The 19,464-nt window shown below is 45.0% G+C and overlaps 1 protein-coding gene across 2 annotated transcripts in view; it reads left to right on the top strand.

Moving 5' to 3' along the window:
* Nucleotides 1-19,464, top strand: part of CA5A (carbonic anhydrase 5A) — a 312,741-nt gene that overhangs the window by 108,327 nt on the left and 184,950 nt on the right. The window lies entirely within an intron of this gene.

Below are 19,464 nucleotides of genomic sequence, written 5' to 3'. Positions count from 1 at the left end.
CATGTCTCAAGGCTTTGGTGTTTGTTGGGCTTTTTGAACTGCCTTTCTTTCCAAACAGTCCATTAGTTAAAAGAATTGACGCAAAAATTGTTACTCAGGATTGTTATTAAGCAGCCTTCTTGCTGGGTCCAAGGGGCAGAGCTTTTCTGTAGATTTTTTGGAAGTGCTTTTTACCTGCTTGAGGTGCTTATTTCCTGGAGGAAGCCCTTGGAGCTTGGGGAATAACCTGACCCTGTTTCTCACTGTCCTTTAGGGCTAATTCCCTTCTGACCTATAGGTGTTGGAGAGGCCCTTTAAGTTTGTGTGTGGCTGGTTGGCTCTTCAGCAGTCATTAGTCTGGTATTTGATTATGAGTCGGACCTGATGATTCAAAACAACAATTCTTTGCTACACTTAAAATCAGTGTGACACAGCTCAACTGTTTCAGCAGCTAATTTGTTCCAACACCTCGAATCAGGTTGATTTTTCAGCATCTGGCTCTGACATGGTTCACAAGGTGCTTCTAGCTATTCGAGCACTAGTTTGATACTGATTCATGGTGTATTTTACTTTTATCTGCTAACCTTTCTCTTATTTTGAACACTTAACTAGCTGTGGCCTTCTTTTATTTTCCCTTTGGGACAGGTTTTGCTGCTTAAAAAAGTGATCCTCTGGTTCATTGTTAATTCGTCTTGCTGTGTAATGTTAAATATGTTTTACCCTAAGATTGGTTTTCTCGTTGAAGTTATTTCTTTCTTTCAGGTCTGTACTGTTGTGTATATTGTGATGCAAGAGTATAATCCTCTTGTTAAAACCATGTTACCAAATGTCAGCAAAGGAAATCTTGGAGGAAAACGTGTTTACGTTTGCAGATTGCGCTATGGGACATAGCTCAAGATGGTTCCTTGGTGTAGCAATTTCCAACGTTAGTAAAATTTGAGCACTAGTTAATACAGGTATTAAAAGCCGTCAAATGTGCACTCCCTAAAGTTATGGTATTTGGCGCACTGGACGATATGGGTTTCCCTATGATTAGGAAAAATAACTAGCTGTTCACACTGCTCCTTTTGGAAGCATCTCTGAGTGTAAAACAGCTTTAGGAACATAATTGAACTCCTGGTATTTCAGAGTTTAGAACACATTTGTATGTGAAAGGGTGGCCTTTCTAGTCAGTGGTATAATTGTTTATTCTGATATGGTTCATGTTCTAGATTACTTTTGGAATTCTAGAATGAGCAGTAAGGCTTCTAAAAAATATAATTTAGCCAGATCCATTTTGGGCGTTTATATGGACCGTGGTGTGAAGCGTTGAAAGCATATTCTGGAATTTGAGAGCCTAACACTGAACAACACAAAATAAGTCAACTTATGTTGTAAGTCATAGTAAAAAACGTAATTGGTATCAGTGGATCTTGGCACAGGGTAGACTGAGATTTGGTGAGCTGATAATTGTTTCTACGATTAAATTCATTGCTTGTAACAACATTGACAAAAATAATAACACTTAGTTCGGAAATAAAAAAACAAAAAAAACTTTTGCAAAGTTATTAGGTTTCTCTTTTATAACGTGAGTGCTGAGCTTTTGGCTTTGCTAATGTTTGTCTGTAAAATATTGTTTTAAAAAAGTAAAAGAAAAAACATTTAAAAATAAAATGTTGGATGAAAAGCAAACACATCTTAAGGTTTCTCATAACTGTATATTGAATTCCATGTTTTCAGTCCATGTAAATGTAATGGTTTACTTTATGAATACTTTTCACTCGGCGTAAAAAAACTCGACAGATTTTTAAAACAATAAGTTAATGTCCGATTGTAAAGGGTAATGCTTGACAGGGCCTACTTTACTTTCCACATAATTTAGCCATTTGGTCTTTTTGTAGTAGTTCGGAGTGCAGAACTATGGGCCTGCAGGAGAAGTGTCATGCAAAGTAAACCTTGTTCTTCATATGACAGCTGAGAGAATGCAGCAAATGACCCTTCCTCCAGTGCCACACAACCCTTGTTATTTCATGCAATGTGCAGGAGGTAATACAAACATAACCCTTAAAGTCTACTCTTCATCCATATCCCATCAAAACTACCCCAGTTGCTGTGCTTTTACAAGCTGGAAACGAGGGCGAGAGAGCGGTCATCAACGTGGACCCCGATTTATTGGAAAGGGAATAAGGGAGTTTGACTACTTGGGCATCAGGCTAGAAGAGACAGGATTGTGGAACCCGCAGATCTTGAAAAGCACCCTAATTATAAAACATTGGGCAGTGCCATACAAAAATTAGCAAAAAAACGCTTGGTCCCCTGTTCACGCAGTAGTAGAAATATATAAGGCACAAGTAGGACGGACAGGCCTCTATGGGGCGGAACCGTGGGGCCAGTACAATATTAGCCCTTTAACCATAGCAGAAAATATCTTCCTTAGAGGCCTCTTGGGCCTACGGAATAGCATGCAATTGGTCCCCCTCCGTTTGGATTGAGGAACCCATGAGATAGAGACTGTGCAATTGTTAACCTTTGCTGTACTGGATTCGAGTTTGGAGCACTGACAAACTGTGTCATCTGAATGAGGGTTTGAGGGATGTTATCCTGGCCAGTGGGGTGGGGAGAATTGGTTGGTTAAGGGTGTCTAAAAAGAGCTGGCTTGATTTGGGTCTCGGAAAGTTTTAGAGAAAGCTGCAGTCCACTGGGAGAGGTGATGCTGCTGCAGTGACAAAGCTGGTGGAAAAGAAAGCTAGCAGCCTTAGCGACCACACTTCCTCGATAGGGAGTTTGACAAGTGTTTCTCCTCCACAAGCATGTTCCCAAGGCTGAGGAGTTTTTGGATTTTATACGCGCGGCATGGGTGCGAATCCTGTACTCACAATTCAGTTAAAGGTGTTTACCCGTAACAGCCTTTACTGTACATTGGAGGAAGTCGTACAAGGAATCTGACATCCGCCGATGCTGCACAACTCCATGTGAAAGTGATGACCATGTGCTGTTTCTTTGTCCATTTTACGCGAAACAAAGGTCCAAATGATTGTCTCTATGTGCTGATTGTCTATTGACAAGGGGAAGGCATACAGAATATGCAAAAGTGATACCACATCGATTGTGGTTGTCTCCAAGTTCCTGCACTCAACTTGGATAATTAGAAGTCAAGTTCTAAAAGTCATACAAGATAGCCACTGAATGGTCCTCCTGCGATTATAGTTGATTGATGGATTACTGCACATGTTTTTTTTTAATGATATTTATTGTTGCTTTTACCTGTTTTACTACTTCCTTTAAATATTTTTAATGAATGTACTTTTGATTATGAAACAAATGTTTCGAAATATCAATAAAGGATATGACTCAGGGCACTTGTACTCTTGTGGAGTGCTGAATGAAACAGGGAAAGCAAATAGTTCCAATCAAAAAGATCTCACAAAGGATATGCTTCAGGAGATTGTCAAACACAACGAATGAGAGGGGCTATCAAATAAGAAGCAAGCAAATGAATGACAACAAAGTCAACCAATGCTAAGTAATGGGCGGCCTGTAAACCCACTGTAAGTTAACAGTAGGGCTTTCACAGACAAACAGCTTGTGCTGTCTGGTAGACGAGACCTAGAAATGAGAGACCTGTAAAGGTTAGCAGTTGAGTTTTTACCACCGGAGAAGGTATTTGGGCTCCGGAATACTCTGCAATTTCTCTTGTGCCAGGAGCCCTGGTATCGATTTGTTTCATGTCCACAATCCCTGTTGTGAGGCAGATCTTGTAGTCGCCTCACATGACATCAGTCTGTTTCAGAATAACTTAGATTTGCTGATAACTAATAGTGCATTCAATTGTTTTGCATGCAGAAAGAGGATTAACCATTGTGGCAACTGAATGGCTCTTTATTTTGCATGGCAGGAACTCATCACTCCCATCCATCCTGTCTGTATCATTATTGTAGATATTCTATGAGGCTGGAGAAGAAACATCTTCTCAACAACTGGCAGAGTTTTTTTTATTTTTTATTTCTAATGTCTCAACAGACCGAATCCCCCGTGCAATAGAGTGAATTCGTTTTTTCTAAAATTAATGGCTTATTATAGAAAACCTAGAATGGTGAAATTTAAATTATCAAGAATTTGGATTGATATTGGTACTCTGGTCTTCTGTTTGTTTTACTTGTTTCTATGAATTGTTTCTAGGATGATGCCCCAAATCTGCAAAGAATTAGGTTTATATGCTTAATATGAAGGTTTGATCTATGCTCTGTCGCTTGAGATGACTCCTTAACCTTATTGTCATGGGCTAGATATGAGTGCCTAGAATCACGTACAACAGACCCTGTTCGGCTCTGGGGTATGGGATCAACCCTGACCCAGGGAATGGAAGCAACCTTCCCCTAGGTAGCAGCACAGGACCTCCAATTGAACATTGTGACCTGTGCTACTTTCTGCAGAGGGGCCTTGCTAACTACTATTCATGGGGGCAAGGATACAGTCTTGGTCTCGCCACTGGAATAGTCTCTGCTCTAGAAACTATTTTAAACTCTGTATTATTGTACCTGTGTGCTAGAGTATCCTCCCAATCTCTAATATAAAACGTATGCACTTGTAAATATTTGAAAAAGCAGAGCCCGTTGTACATGCAGCAGGATTTTTCTCAGGTTACTTTGTTGATGGATTGTTACATAGAATAATCAGCGCTTGTAAAATTGGCAGACCATACAGATACCAAAACCATCTGTTGTAGATAGAAAGCTAATGTCTGGTTCCTGTGTAAGGTGAGTTACTTGAAGTATACCACTAAAGCATAAATGTTTGTTCATTCAGGGCATTGAGGTGCTGGATTAAATTTTATCCAGCTCTCTTGTTGCTTCTGTCTATATTTTCCCCACCTGCATGTTTGGAAGCATAGATTATCAAAGTACGTTCCATTAATTTTTCAAATAGCCAGGGTTACACATGTTTAGGAAAAAAAAGTTTTTTTCTGATGGATACATAACTCACCTGCATTATACCCCTAGGCCCCATACTGGATTCGGAAACTTACCTGTAGAATATCCCCAGTGCCCTTACTGGATCATGGAACTTTTCACGTAGCAGTACTCCCCTTCATGGGTAGGTGGCACTATGCAGCTCTGAGTTGACTTTGTTCTGCTTAGAAGCAAAGAATGGAGCTGCATACAAGCGCCACTCCTGCATGTTCCTTTCTTTCGTTCTTTGCCTTGAAAAATGGATCCGGAGCTCTGCTTCCCATTTCCCTCATCAATTTGACAACAATTCTTCTTCAAAATATTTTCAACCAGTGTGCAAGGGATTTATGTCCTTTCCAAAAACTACATGATTTTAACCATGCTGCCACTGTTACTAACAAATGTCCATAACAGACCTGCACAAAGTATGCCTTTGGTGTTTGGGCCCAGTACACAACTCCATGTTTATAAGGAATGTGCCCGCTTGAAATCAAAGGAGTTCTGGGAACGCGAAGCTGTACGTCACTGAACACCGGAGGAAACCGCGCAGGTGGCTTGAATTTCAGAGCGTGGAATTGTTCCAGTGACAAGTCCTCATTGCAGTAAAAGCCATTGGGTAAGTCCAAATCGAAGTCTAAGAGGAAATGCAAAGGAGACTTGTCCCCTCCTGCCACTCACTAACTCCAGAGAAGTCTCAAGAGCCCCAGTGTGCCAAACTGTTTCACTCCCAATACTCTGAGAAGCCGATCCTTCAATTTCTCTCTGTGTGCCTGAGTTCTCAGAGTGATTGACAATGCTGCAACAAATTGAGGCCAATAGGGAGGCCATGTTGCACAGTTTTAGTTCCGGTTCTTTGTGGTGCATTTTTGGGTCCAAAGGATCCTCAGGGGCCTTCAGTGGGGTTACAGTCAGCAGATCTTTCCCCTGCACTATCTGTGCCTCACAAACTTTTTTGGATTCAATACCTGCTTTGTTGTAGACTTCAGCTCAGATGCCAAAATCTGCACTGGTCTCATTGACATCGGCCCACCACGCTGGAGGGGGCCCCCTAGAGATACTTGTCTGACTGTGAGCTGACTCAACTGATTGAGGTCACGTTCCTATTCCACTTTGATTCACCCTGCCCGCATGCAAACGGTTTTAGATAGAACACCGCCTCTGCCATCCAGTGCTCCAGAAATATTCTGCCTCCAAATCTGATCTGAGTCGGCCAGCTTTCAGATCTGGCAATGAAGATGACTTGCCCCCTCATTATGATCACAACAGTTTGTACACGGACTTGCAGGAAAGAATACTTCCCCTGATAGGCCAGTAGACTGGATACTTCCCCGATACTAGGTTGATTATCCTCTCTGGATCACTAATAGAGGAAAGTGCTTCATTTACTGTGGTGATTAAACATGCAGCAGAGGATTTTGACTTACCACTCTCTTTTGTGGAAATAAAGACTAATGTACTCACAGATGTGTTACAGAATAGGTAATTGACCCTTGAGCCCCTGTTTCCATTCCTTGCAGCTCTTACTGACCATCGATGGACACTTGAGCAGTGCCTTATTTTTTCCTCCAGTGAACAGACAAGTTGCCAGGCGCTATAGACTAGTACCAGGTGAAACTGATTTTCAGACCCAATAACCAACTCGGAGCCTGGTGGTTTATGCTTCGAGCAGCATGGTGAACCCTACTCCCTTTGCTACAACCTTGCCTTCAACAGAGAATCAAAGAACATTGAGGCAGTCTGGAAACAGATGTTCATATTCATCAGCATAGCCTTGAGTTCTGTCAATACCAGTTGTGCATTTGGCTGATATACTCACTCCCTCAGGGAGATGGCCGGCATGAAAAGTTACAGGAGTCCGTGGCTCAAGCCTTTCAGGATGGTCAAGATGTGGCCAAATATGCCATTAGGATTGACCTAGAGGCTATGCATTGCTTGGGTTGGACAGTTGGCACAAGCTGGATGCTCTGTCATCATACTTGGATGGGATCCATGGGTGTCTCTTGGGATGTCCTGCAGTCCCTTACAGATATTCCTTTCAAAGGGTCTCACCTGTTCGGTGATAAAGCAGATTTGGCCTTATAATGTTTTTATTAGAGTCAAGCCATAGCTCGTTCCACAGGTCTGCAGTGGCTTCCATGTAGTTTCCCCTGCAATTTCAACCCTTTCGAAGATAATTAAGAGGGTTGGCGTAAATACAGTTCCAAGTCCTCCTGTCCCACAGCAGGCACCCCAGTCTATCCGGGGCTGGGGCTGAGGCTGAGTTTTGGGCAGACAACTTGCAGGTCCCCAGGGGCAGAGATCATCCCACTCCCCACAACACTGCGACATCAGCTTACAAGCTGCTTTAGCTTGCCCCTAAAGGCACATGACCACCCTTTAAAAGGCTGGATCCAACACTTTCTCCAGTGTTGGCAAAGAATCACGTCTGACAGATGGGTCCTCCTGGTCGTCCTACTTGGGCTATGCCCTTCCGTTTCTTACCGACCTGCATTTTCCACCTACATCAGAGTAGCTTTCAGAGGAGAATCTACCTATTTAGCTATTTTGTTGCAGGAGGTGCAGGCTTTGTTATGCATATGGGCCATAGAGAGAGTACCGGCCTTCGAAATAGAGACTGATTGTACCAAAAACAGCCTTTGTCCTATTTTAGTTCTCTGCTCGCTGAACACCTTCCTGCGAAAGAACAGATTCAAGATACTCACAGTACAGGAGGCTCTGTCTGCCCAGGATCTGAGTGACTGGATGGTAGCCCTGGACCTGCAGAATGCATATTTGTATATACTCGTCCTGAACTCCCACAGACATTACCTGCGGGTCCAGATAGGCCGGAAGCCTTTCCACTTTGCCTACCAATCTCACTGTTATTTATAAAAATAGCTAGTATGGAATAGATATGGAGTCTCTGTATCTCATTTTATCTTCTTGAGCTAGCATAACACACACTTGTGGGAAGTTGGTGATTCCACATATTTGTCTCCAGAGGTCTGCAGTGCGTTGAAATGGGCACTAAGAACATTTCTCCCAAAATCTGTTATACCTTTAACGTACCACTACTGGCACTATTCATTGAGCCTGATAACATTTTAACTGTATAGTAGCAGAAGCAGTCAGTAAGGCTACTGTAATTTTTCAGTAGAAAATTATGAAAACTTGAGTGGGGCTGGACTAATTTTCTTTATTTTATTTCTTAATTCTGGCTCATGATAGTGAGGAGAATATTTTTGTAGCTGTGAGAAAGTAGCCTCTTTCTAGCCTTGTTACCCCCACTTTTGGCCTGTTTGTGAGCGTATGTCAGGGTGTTTTCACTGTCTCACTGGGATCCTGCTAGCTAGGGCCCAGTGCTCATAGTGAAAACCCTATGTTTTCAGTATGTTTGTTATGTGTCACTGGGACCCTGCTAGTCAGGACCCCAGTGCTCATAAGTGTGTGGCCTATATGTGTGTGTTCCCTGTGTGGTGCCTAACTGTCTCACTGAGGCTCTGCTAACCAGAACCTCAGTGGTTATGCTCTCTCATTTCTTTCAAATTGTCACTAACAGGCTAGTGACCAATTTTACCAATTTACATTGGCTTACTGGAACACCCTTATAATTCCCTAGTATATGGTACTGAGGTACCCAGGGTATTGGGGTTCCAGGAGACCCCTATGGGCTACAGCATTTCTTTTGCCACCCATAGGGAGCTCTGACAATTCTTACACAGGCCTGCCACTGCAGCCTGAGTGAAATAACGTCCACGTTATTTCACAGCCATTTTACACTGCACTTAAGTAACTTATAAGTCACCTATATGTCTAACCTTTACCTGGTAAAGGTTAGGTGCAAAGTTACTTAGTGTGAGGGCACCCTGGCACTAGCCAAGGTGCCCCCACATTGTTCAGAGCCAATCCCCTGAACTTTGTGAGTGCGGGGACACCATTACACGCGTGCACTACATATAGGCCAATACCTATATGTAGCTTCACAATGGTAACTCCGAATATGGCCATGTAACATGTCTAAGATCATGGAATTGCCCCCTCTATGCCATCCTGGCATTGTTGGCACAATTCGATGATCCCAGTGGTCTGTAGCACAGACCCTGGTACTGCCAAACTGCCTTTTCTGGGGTTTCACTGCAGCTGCTGCTGCTGCCAACCCCTCAGACAGGTTTCTGCCCCCCTGGGGTCAAGCCAGGCTTGTCCCAGGATGGCAGAACAAAGGACTTCCTCTGAGAGAGGGTGTTACACCCTCTCCCTTTGGAAAATGGTGTGAAGGCAGGGGAGGAGTAGCCTCCCCCAGCCTCTGGAAATGCTTTCTTGGGCACAGATGTGCCCAATTCTGCATAAGCCAGTCTACACCGGTTCAGGGACCCCTTAGCCCCTGCTCTGGCGGGAAACTGGACAAAGGAAAGGGGAGTGACCACTCCCCTGACCTGCACCTCCACTGGGAGGTGTCCAGAGCTCCTCCAGTGTGCTCCAGACCTCTGCCATCTTGGAAACAGAGGTGCTGCCAGCACACTGGACTGCTCTGAGTGGCCAGTGCCACCAGGTGACGTCAGAGACTCCTTCTGATAGGCTCCTTCAGGTGTTAGTAGCCTATCCTCTCTCCTAAGTAGCCAAACCCTCTTTTCTGGCTATTTAGGGTCTCTGTCTCTGGGGAAACTTTAGATAACGAATGCAAGAGCTCATCAGAGTTCCTCTGCATCTCTCTCTTCACCTTCTGATAAGGAATCGACTGCTGACCACGCTGGAAGCCTGCAAAACTGCAACAAAGTAGCTAAGACGACTACTGCAACTCTGTAACGCTGATCCTGCCGCCTTCTCGACTGTTTTCCTGTTTGTGCATGCTGTGGGGGTAGTCTGCCTCCTCTCTGCACCAGAAGCTCCGAAGAAATCTCCCGTGGGTCGACGGAATCTTCCCCCTGCAACCGCAGGCACCAAAAAGCTGCATTACCGGTCCCTTGGGTCTCCTCTCAGCACGACGAGTGAGGTCCCTCGAATCCAGCAACTCTGTCCAAGTGACTCCCACAGTCCAGGGACTCTTCAGTCCAAGTTTGGTGGAGGTAAGTCCTTGCCTCACCTCGCTGGGCTGCATTGCTGGGAACCGCGACTTTTGCAGCTACTCCGGCCCCTGTGCACTTCCGGCGGAAATCCTTCGTGCACAGCCAAGCCTGGGTCCACGGCACTCTAACCTGCATTGCACGACTTTCTAAGTTGGTCTCCGGCGACGTGGGACTCCTTTGTGCAACTTCGGCGAGCACCGTTTCACGCATCCTCGTAGTGCCTGTTTCTGACACTTCTCCGGGTGCTACCTGCTTCAGAGAGGGCTCCTTGTCTTGCTCGACGTCCCCTCTCTCTCCTGGTCCAATTTGCGACCTCCTGGTCCCTCCTGTGCCACAGCAGCATCCAAAAACGCTAACCGCACGATTTGCAGCTAGCAAGGCTTGTTGGCGTTCTTTCGGCGGGAAAACACTTCTGCACGACTCTCCACGGCGAGAGGGATCCGTCCACCAAAGGGGAAGTCTCTAGCCCTTTTCGTTCCTGCAGAAACCGCAGCTTCTTCTGTCCAGTAGAAGCTTCTTTGCACCCGCAGCTGGCATTTCCTGGGCATTTGCCCATCTCCGACTTGCTTGTGACTTTTGGACTTGGTCCCCTTGTTCCACAGGTACCCTAGATTGGAAATCCACAGTTGTTGCATTGTTGGTTGGTGTCTTTCCTGCATTATTCCTCTATCACGACTCTTTGTCTTTTGGGGAACTTCAGTGCACTTTGCACTCACTTTTCAGGGTCTTGGGGAGGGCTAATTTTCTAACTCTCACTATTTTCTAATAGTCCCAGCGACCCTCTACAAGGTCACATAGGTTTGGGGTTCATTCGTGGTTCACATTCCACTTTTGGAGTCTATGGTTTGTGTTGCCCCTATCCCTATGTGTCCCCATTGCATCCTATTGTAACTATACATTGTTTGCACTGTTTTCTAAGACTATACTGCATATTTTTGGTATTGTGTACATATAACTTGTGTATAATTGCTATCCTCATACTGAGGGTACTCACTGAGATACTTTGGCATATTGTCATAAAAATAAAGTACCTTTATTTTTAGTATATCTGTGTATTGTGTTTTCTTATGATATTGTGCAAGTGACACTAGTGGTACTGTAGGAGCTTCACTCGTCTCCTAGTTCAGCCTAAGCTGCTCTGCTAAGCTACCATTATCTATCAGCCTAAGCTGCTAGACACCCTATACACTAATAAGGGATAACTGGGCCTGGTGCAAGGTGCAAGTACCCCTTGGTACTCACTACAAGCCAGTCCAGCCTCCTACAGTAGCAAATTGCCGTATTTCACTTTTAGCTAAGGAGAGATATTTGTCCAGTTATATAGGAAGTGGTCAAGCACATCAGGCGTGTATTAGCCCAGAAATACTAACTAAGCAGACCCAGCCAGGCCTTTAAAGCAAATGTTGTCAACATTGGGGAAGGTAGCCTTTACTAGTTTATACAATCCCATTTTTTGCCAAAGGAAATCTTTTCTTTGGCTCCCTTGTTCCTCAGTATGTGCCACCAAATGCTAAGATTTTCATGATCACTGTGATCTTGTCTGCCCAGAGGCATTGTAATGTTAGCCGGTGTACACCAAAACACCATGCCTGTCTTAATGTTGTTTTCAGCCCAAAAGTTAGTATTGGTCCCAAGGGAAATATCAATAACTTTCATATGAATAAAGAACACTTTTCAAAATATGAGAACTGTTTTTATTTCAAGCATATAATAGCTGCTTCTAGGTGGCTGAATGTTTCCTCTTTTTGTTTTTTTTGGGAGGGGGGGGGTTGTTTTTGTTTGTTTCCCATGCACTAAAAAAATGTAACCACCTTAACACCTTGCCAGGGCTGGACCAATTTGTTCTGCCAGTGCTTGTCTTAACATCAGTAAGATTTATGGATCAATTCTGTTTATTAAATCTGCAGCAGATAAATAAAGTACACAGCTGATTGCCTACAACCCAGGGGGCGGGCAGCGTCTGAGAAGCAGTCAGAGTGAAGTATAAACACAGCTATCTGCCTACAACACTGGGGCTGGCAGCATTGTGAATAAATTATTTTAAACTGTTCAATTAACAGAGAAGATGTTCTGAATTGAAAGAAAAACAAACATTACCCCCACTTCCTTCTAGAACTATAGGCATTTTAGGGCAATCTGAAAGCCTGGTGGGTTGAGGGCCCTGTGGGAAAATGGGTACTCGGACGAAGTGCAGGGGTGAGCATGTTGATCGCTGGTCAAGATTGTGTATTAGTCGGAGAAGTTTGAGGTAGGAAGGGGAAGTCAGTTTGTTGAACTCGGTAGTCCGAATGTGGATGTGTGGAACTCCGTCTGTTGCATAGTTCTCTAGGCGCTGAGCCAGGGCAAGCGACAGGCGCTCCATGCCTAGAATATGCCACAATTTGTGCAACCAAGCGTCATGTAGGGGGTTCTATTAGTGCCCCAGATGGTGATTATCACCTGATCTGTCGCTCCGGGGGCTAGGGCCATTAGTTTGCCTCGGTGGGAGCATAGGGGAAACATAAGGGGGTTAGGTAGCCCTAGGGTCGTATATGGGCTGAACCGTGGAATGGAGGTGGCAAAGGCCGTGTCATTGTCGTCCAGCACCTGCGTCCAAAAACGTGAAAGCTTAGGGCAGTGCCATAGTAGGTGAAAGAGGGTGCCCGTACCTCTGTAGCCCCCCCCCCCCAGCACTCTTTGGAACACTCGGGGGTTCTAGGCATCAAGCTGGGCTGGGGTTAAGCACCAGTATGATATTATCTTGTATGGTGTCTCTGTGCTGGAGGCATTAAGGGGCGGAGTGCCGTGCTCTGTGGTAGATGTCCACCCAGTCGTCATCTGACAGAGATCGGCCTAGATCTGCCTCCCAATGTGTCTGTCATGGCGTGCTGGTGGTGGTCCTTGCTGTAGAGAGGAGAGTGTATAACTTGGAAATCAGGCATCTATCAGACGTCTTTTCGATTAGCCATTTTTTTAAGGGTGTCGGAGCCCTTTCAGCGTGGGTTCTGATGGAAAGGTGGAGCACTCGTAGCGGACCTGCTTCCTCCAGTCCATAGTTCTTCCCGAGTTGGGCAAAGGGGGTTATCCTCTGGGTCGAACAGGCAACCGATTTCGTTTGTAGCCCCCACCCCCTTGCTATTTCCGAAAACGGATAGTAGTCGAGGAGTGAACTCTGGGTTGCTCAGGATTGGTGTAATTTGGGAGTGGAAGGTTGTTAGGCCCGTCCCCGCCACTATGACATCCCACACTCTGAGGATAGCGTTGGTCACCAGGGAGGAATAGAGTCCCCATGCTCTGTCTTTTAAAGAGCTGTGGCTCTTTCCAAATATTAGAGCCAGCCACTACATTGTCCATAAAACACCAGTGCTTTTCTGTAGGGGAGCTGCTCCATTCCACTAGGAACCAGAGTTGTGAAGCGTGGTAATACCGCAGAAGGGAGGGCACAGCAAGGCCTCCTTTGTGCGTGGAGTGGTAAATAAGATGTTGATGAAAGCGTGGCCTCTGCCCTCACAGACAAATCAATTGAAATCCACCTGCATGGCCTGTAGAGCCTTTTTGGGTGGGGTCAGTGGCAGGGCATGGAAGAGGTAGAGGAGGCGTGGCAAGGTGGTCATCTTAATGACCGCAATCCTACCGAACCCGGAGAGTCCCAGACGCTCCCATGAGGATATGTCCGTCCTTACCTGTTTAGCCAGAATGCTGTAGTTGAGGGAGAGTGTTTTGGGCAATGAGCTGGCCAATTGGATCCCTAGGTAAGGTGTGTGTGAAGAAGCCCATTCAAACGGAAAGCAGGTCCTTCTAGCGGATTCAGTTAGGGCGGACGCGGAGAGGTTCAGGATGAGGAATTTTTTCGTATTGACTTTAAAGCCAGAGGATCTTGGCCTGCAAGCTGTGGGCCAGTAATTTACGGCTGCGCTTTGCTCCCAGGTAATACCTGTGTTTTAGGCAAAGTAAGGTGTACTCTGCTCTGTCTAGGTCTAATCGTTTAAGGAGTGCGTGGGTGCAGTCAAGCTTTCTCCATGTGCAAGCGTTTTTTAATCGCTTCTAATTCAGTAACTTTTAGTTAGAGTTCTTCTTGTTTCTCCTTCCGGAGTTGATTCTCCGAAGCTAGGAGGGCAATGAATTCTCCCCTGATCACCAGTTTCAGGGCTCCCACAGAGACAACAGGGCAGCCTGGTCTGAGTTGTTGGTTTGCAGGTAGTTCATAATGGTCTTCGAACCGCAATCACGGTTGTTGAGTGTTGGAGCAGCAAGTCTCTAAGATATCAGTGGGAGGGGGCAGCTCACAGGTTACCTAGGTGCAAGGTAAGGCTAAGGGGGTGGGGCATGGTCTGAGACTGATCTGGGCTCGATAATGGAGTCAATAATGAGTTGCTGGAAAGCAGGGTTGCTAGAAAGTAACCGACACGAACGTACCTCTTATGTGCTGCAGAGTAGTGTGTGTAGTCCCTTGCTGCGGGATGAAGCACACACCAGACATCTAGGAGGCCGCAGTCTGTGAGCCAGCACATTCCCTGTGCTGAAAATTCCCCTATTTGGTCAGAGCATTGGGCTGAGCGATCACAGATTTTGTCCATCACCAGGTTAGGGTCCCTGCCTATTAGAATTGCTATGCCAGGTGTCTGGAAGAGGGGCGCAAGTGTGTCAAGTATAAAGGGTTCCGGTTGTTCGTTGAGAGCGTAAATCCATGAAAATGTGAAGTGGAAGGTCCCTAAGCGAAGGCAGTAGGATAGGAGTCGTCCCTTTAACTCAGTAATTTTTGAGACTGTCGCCCCTCAACTGGGAAGAAAATAGGATGGCCACCCCACCTTTCTTGGAAGGACCTGAGGACCACAGCTGCCTAGGAAACCAGGAGGAGTGCGTGTGAGGTGTGTCCCTTACTGGAAGGTGGGTTTCTTTGAGGAGGCATATGTCGCCATCAGAGCGTTCTAGTGGGATAGGACCACCCGTGCTTTATTGGGTTACTAAGGCCTCTGACGTTGAGGCTCACAGTTTTCGTGTCTGCCGGCATAGCTCATTGGAAATGGTAAGGGTGTGTTGAATTCTGGTTCAAGGTACGAGAGATCCATTGGCCCATCACCCTCCGGGCCAGTTAGTGAAGGATGTCCCTATGCACGATGGAGGAATGGCACCCCAAAAACATTGAAAATTAAGTAACAGAAAACCAAGTGAAACGCATTGAAGGAGACCATCAACGATGGTAGTAGTCTGACATAGTTGAGCCACTGGGAGAGAGATGGCATGACAGCAAGAGTGGCGACCAGACGCTACGTCCATTACCTAGTGAATGGGCCCACCATCCCCGCTCGCTCTGTGCCCCATGGCCAATAAAAGCAGTAGGGCTAAAAGTCAGAGCGCCTTCTGTGTAGGCCCCTTGATCACTCTGCCTCCACAGCCAAAGTCTGAAGTACCGACTAACACTCTTTAGCCATGGTGGCGGGATCTGACTTGGCGCCAACAAGGACGCCCCGACCCTGCACCAGCGTGTTAGCTTGTGCTTCTTGCTGGCCATAGGCCCTTCTGGGCTGTCTTTTGACACGGTGTCTGGTATACCCAGAAGGTTGCAGGCCTCTGTAAGAGATCTTAATTGGACTCGTATGGCCATTGTGCCGGAAGATGATTCTGAAAGGGTGGCCCCAAGAATAAAAGATTCCTGCCTGGTGGAGGTCGGCCGTGACAGGGCAGCACTCGCGTCGTTTTTGGAGTGTTATGGCTGCCAGGTCTTGGTATTGCGCAAAAGAGTGGCCCCTGAACTGGAGCGGGTGAGCTTCTCTGAGTATGGACTCTTTCATTTGGAAGTCGGGTACAGGTCAGAGTGTCAGCTGGGGGGGTGGAATTATCTGGCCTGGTGTGGCCCACTCGGTGTACACGCTCCAGCTGTTGTATATCTATGTCCCCTGGGGCTCCCAAAATGTGGCAAAACAGGGGGTCCTACTTACTCCTTGAGGTCCGATCCTTCGGCGCACAATGGAACACCCCTTATTCTTATATTGTATCACTGTGAGCGGTTCTCTAGGTCTCAACGTGTTGTTCCCTCAAGCAGAGGACTTCCTGGTGCAGTCACTCCACCTCCTCCTCGTGTCCACTACGCCATTAGGGTTTAATTAGACTCCCGAGCTGGGCATGAGAATAAATGAGGGGAGGCCCAGATGAGTGCGATCGTTGTGGGCCGGTGCAGGGCTGCGCAGACAACTGCGCCCGCCATGTGGGATGCTTGAGGTGCCCGGTGAAGTTTAAATCCTGGCCAGGGGTGCTCGCTGGTGAGCCCCTGCGGGCAGGCAGGCGCTGAGGATGTACCGGCAAGCCTCAAAGGCTGAAAGCACTCAGGGGTGAGCAATGTAGCTGGACTGATGAGGCGCTGTCGGTGGCTTTAGCGGCCGCAGGGATAGATCGGCTGCGAGACCCCTCTTTCTCGTGTGACATCTTAGCCAAACCCCTACATATGGAATATTTAGCTGCTAGGTTCCCTTTTTTCCTCACTTCATAAGCTGTCATTTTGGGGTTTCTTTCACTTTTGCGTATAATTACATTTTCTTACCAGATTTTAATAGTCAGTAGAGACATAATCTGAATTTATTCTTTAGGTCCTACAGTCCATAATATTTTGTTTGTTGTGTGATTTTCCCCATTTTCATGCGTGAATTTTCTAGCCCAGTATCACAAGTGACTATTGAATTCTTGTCATATTATTCCATTCGGAATTGTCCTTTGCAGTCATCAAATGTGGAACTACACATGTGTTTGTATACTAGACCTGCTGTGCATACTTTCATCCCCATCCTCCCCTCCACCTCAAATTTCCAAGCCTCTGAGTGTTGTAGATACTAGGATCATCTGGGTTGGCAAACAACAGAATTAATTGTGGAAAGGGAGTGTATGCTGTTAGGTTTAGCCCAGTCCAAACATCAGATTACATTGATACTGGCAGAAAAGGGATCAGAAGTCTGTCAAACAATCAATAAAAACCGGAGGCATCAATAGACTTCTGCTCCTTGCTCTGACATTTTTAAACCACGGTTTTACAGTGTTTCTTTGATCCTTCCTAGTTGGCAGCTAATTGTAATCACATACTTTTATAAATGGGAATCCCATATTTTCAACTGTACATTCCAATTAATTTTCTTTGCAAATCTAGTTGTTCATAAATTAATCTAAGCAATTAACGTCTGAGAAATTCTAATTGAATGCCTCTTTGCCAATGTAGCCATTAAGTAATTTCGCTACAGTTAATCCTTGCAGACTGCATGATATCCCATTCTAGCCACATGTCTAGTTAAATGATCTGTTATCAGATGATATGGGACCATTTAGAGGTGGCTGTGGAATAGACTGGTCTGGTTTGCCAGTACGCGCAAGAATATCATATATATTTATAGTGCCAGATTCAGTGAGAAAGTGAAGATGGTATGTAGTTTATATTTAAGAATTTTTCTAACAAGTGGTAATCCTTGAGAGCTGTCCTGATGAAGCCCAGCAGAAAGGTTGAGTGCATCTCAGCTGGCATAGTTTCATTGCAAGAGTCCCAAAAATGGTAGGACTGATATCTAGATGCCATATTTGAAAGTTTGGGAATGACCAGTTTAACGATGGTTGTACGTAAACTAACACATTTCGAGATGCATCTGCTCAAGACTAAAGAAATTAGTTAGGAGTGTAGCAAATTATGGGATTGAATACTAGGACTTGTAGAGAGCTCTATTCTTACCTGACAGCTTGCTGGCTTGGTGATTAAAGCCAAAGATAAGGATGCATTTGAGAAGATTTTGAAGGGTCATTGTGACTTAGTTTATGATTTTGTCTAATCTGCTAAAATGTCAAGGCTCTGACCTGCAGGAAGACTGTCACAGGAGAGTTGTTTACTAAGTAATAGTGAGGATATCTGTGTCTTTGCTGTGTGGAAGGAAATATGTGATGCCAATTTTTAGTGTTATGTAATTGAAATCTCTTTGCTGTTTTGGATGTACATTTTCATAGAATTGTTGAAGTGTATTCTGATGCTTCTGGATTAGTGTGTGGGGGATAGACTACATGGGGCTAAGGGAGGCTTGGGAGGTAGCTGCTGAAGTGGAAGGAAATTAGATTTAGATTTTTGGGTGAATTTAGTATGGGTGACCCGAATGCCAACCAGTGACTGGTGGTGAGGCAGTTGAAGATCTGTGTTTGAAGGTGGGGCATGAATTTGGAAAAGTGATTTATAAAGAGGCACGTTAAGCAAAATCAGATGTTGGGGTGGAGGGGTGACAGGGTTTGATGATTCAAGAGCTAAAAGTTTCAAGATGGTGTGTAATTGGTTGGTACTTTGAATATAAGTATAAATGCATGGGATTGTGAGAGATCTGGCAGAGAGCTTGATATCAAATTTTTGGGAAGGTTAGGCAAGAGATTTTAGTAAGGGTATAGACCTGAGGGGAGTGTTTTCTTAGAAAGGAAGGATGCAAAGTAGCTGAAAGGGAAGCATGAGTCACAGGAATTTGTGGTGGAAAGAGCATGAGTAAGACTTTGAAAGTGAGTGTACAGTGAGGAGACTGAATCCTTCGATTAGCAAGATTAGTCACTTGTGTGTTCAGGGCTTGCTTATAAGATTTGTGATATTGTGACTGGGGTTTTCCTTCATTCTTCTATTCTGGTTTTTAATGCATATGTAGAGGTAGAGATCAGTGGCTTTGGAGGATGGTCTACTGAGGTGAAATTATAGAGAGGATAAGTTATATCATATGTTGTCTGTTTTAACAATGTGGAGTTAGATGTCTGTGCAAGGTCATTGTTCATTTAATTTGAGAATATTGTTGGGGTAGCAGTTGCATTTGGGATCTGGTTTTGGTTGGATTCTGGCAAACGTGAATTAGCCATAGTGGATGGCGGGGGGAGAGGGAATTGAGTGTTTCTGACAACAGGATCAGATTTAGTGGATTGCTATATCTGGTCGGAGAAATTGATTAAATAGAATCGTGTTGGTAATTACTTGGTGATACAGTGATACTGAAGCAGCTGAGGGATCCGTGACCGGTTGAAAGCCACAATGTTTACATTGATTTGTGCGATGATAGTGGAGTAGTACTCGAAGAAAGAAAACATGATGGGACATGTTTTTTCATCACCACTGTAAAGATCATTCATACTTCCTGAGGCCATTTCTTTTTCCGTTTGCCATTTGGGGATGAGAGCATAAATCTTTTTTTTTTTTTTTTTTAAGACTGATGTGCAAACTCCCTATAATAACAGTCTGTGTTTAGTATGATTTGGTGTTTGAAAGGAAGATGATTTAATTTAGATAGGTGGAAATGTGGTCATGTTTCTTCAGATCATGCATACAAACCATTTGCGGTTTAGATAATGCCTTCAGTGGTTGAAAGATTCTAGAGCAATTGGAGAAAAAAAATAAGAGTTGCCTGAATGAGGAGGATTCTTTGGAGAATGCAGGATATGGAGCAGATTTTATATATCATGTAGTGAGCATATTCTATTAATTGCTTCAGCTTGTGGGGTAAAGGAGAGGTTTGAGTGAAGGATCTCCTAGAGTTCAAGCTATTTTGATT

This window comes from Pleurodeles waltl, chromosome 12 (genome assembly GCF_031143425.1).
Source record: "Pleurodeles waltl isolate 20211129_DDA chromosome 12, aPleWal1.hap1.20221129, whole genome shotgun sequence".
NCBI lineage: Eukaryota > Metazoa > Chordata > Amphibia > Caudata > Salamandridae > Pleurodeles > Pleurodeles waltl.
Note: the sequence above shows the minus strand (reverse complement) of the source record. Positions and strands in the feature narration are given on the sequence as shown.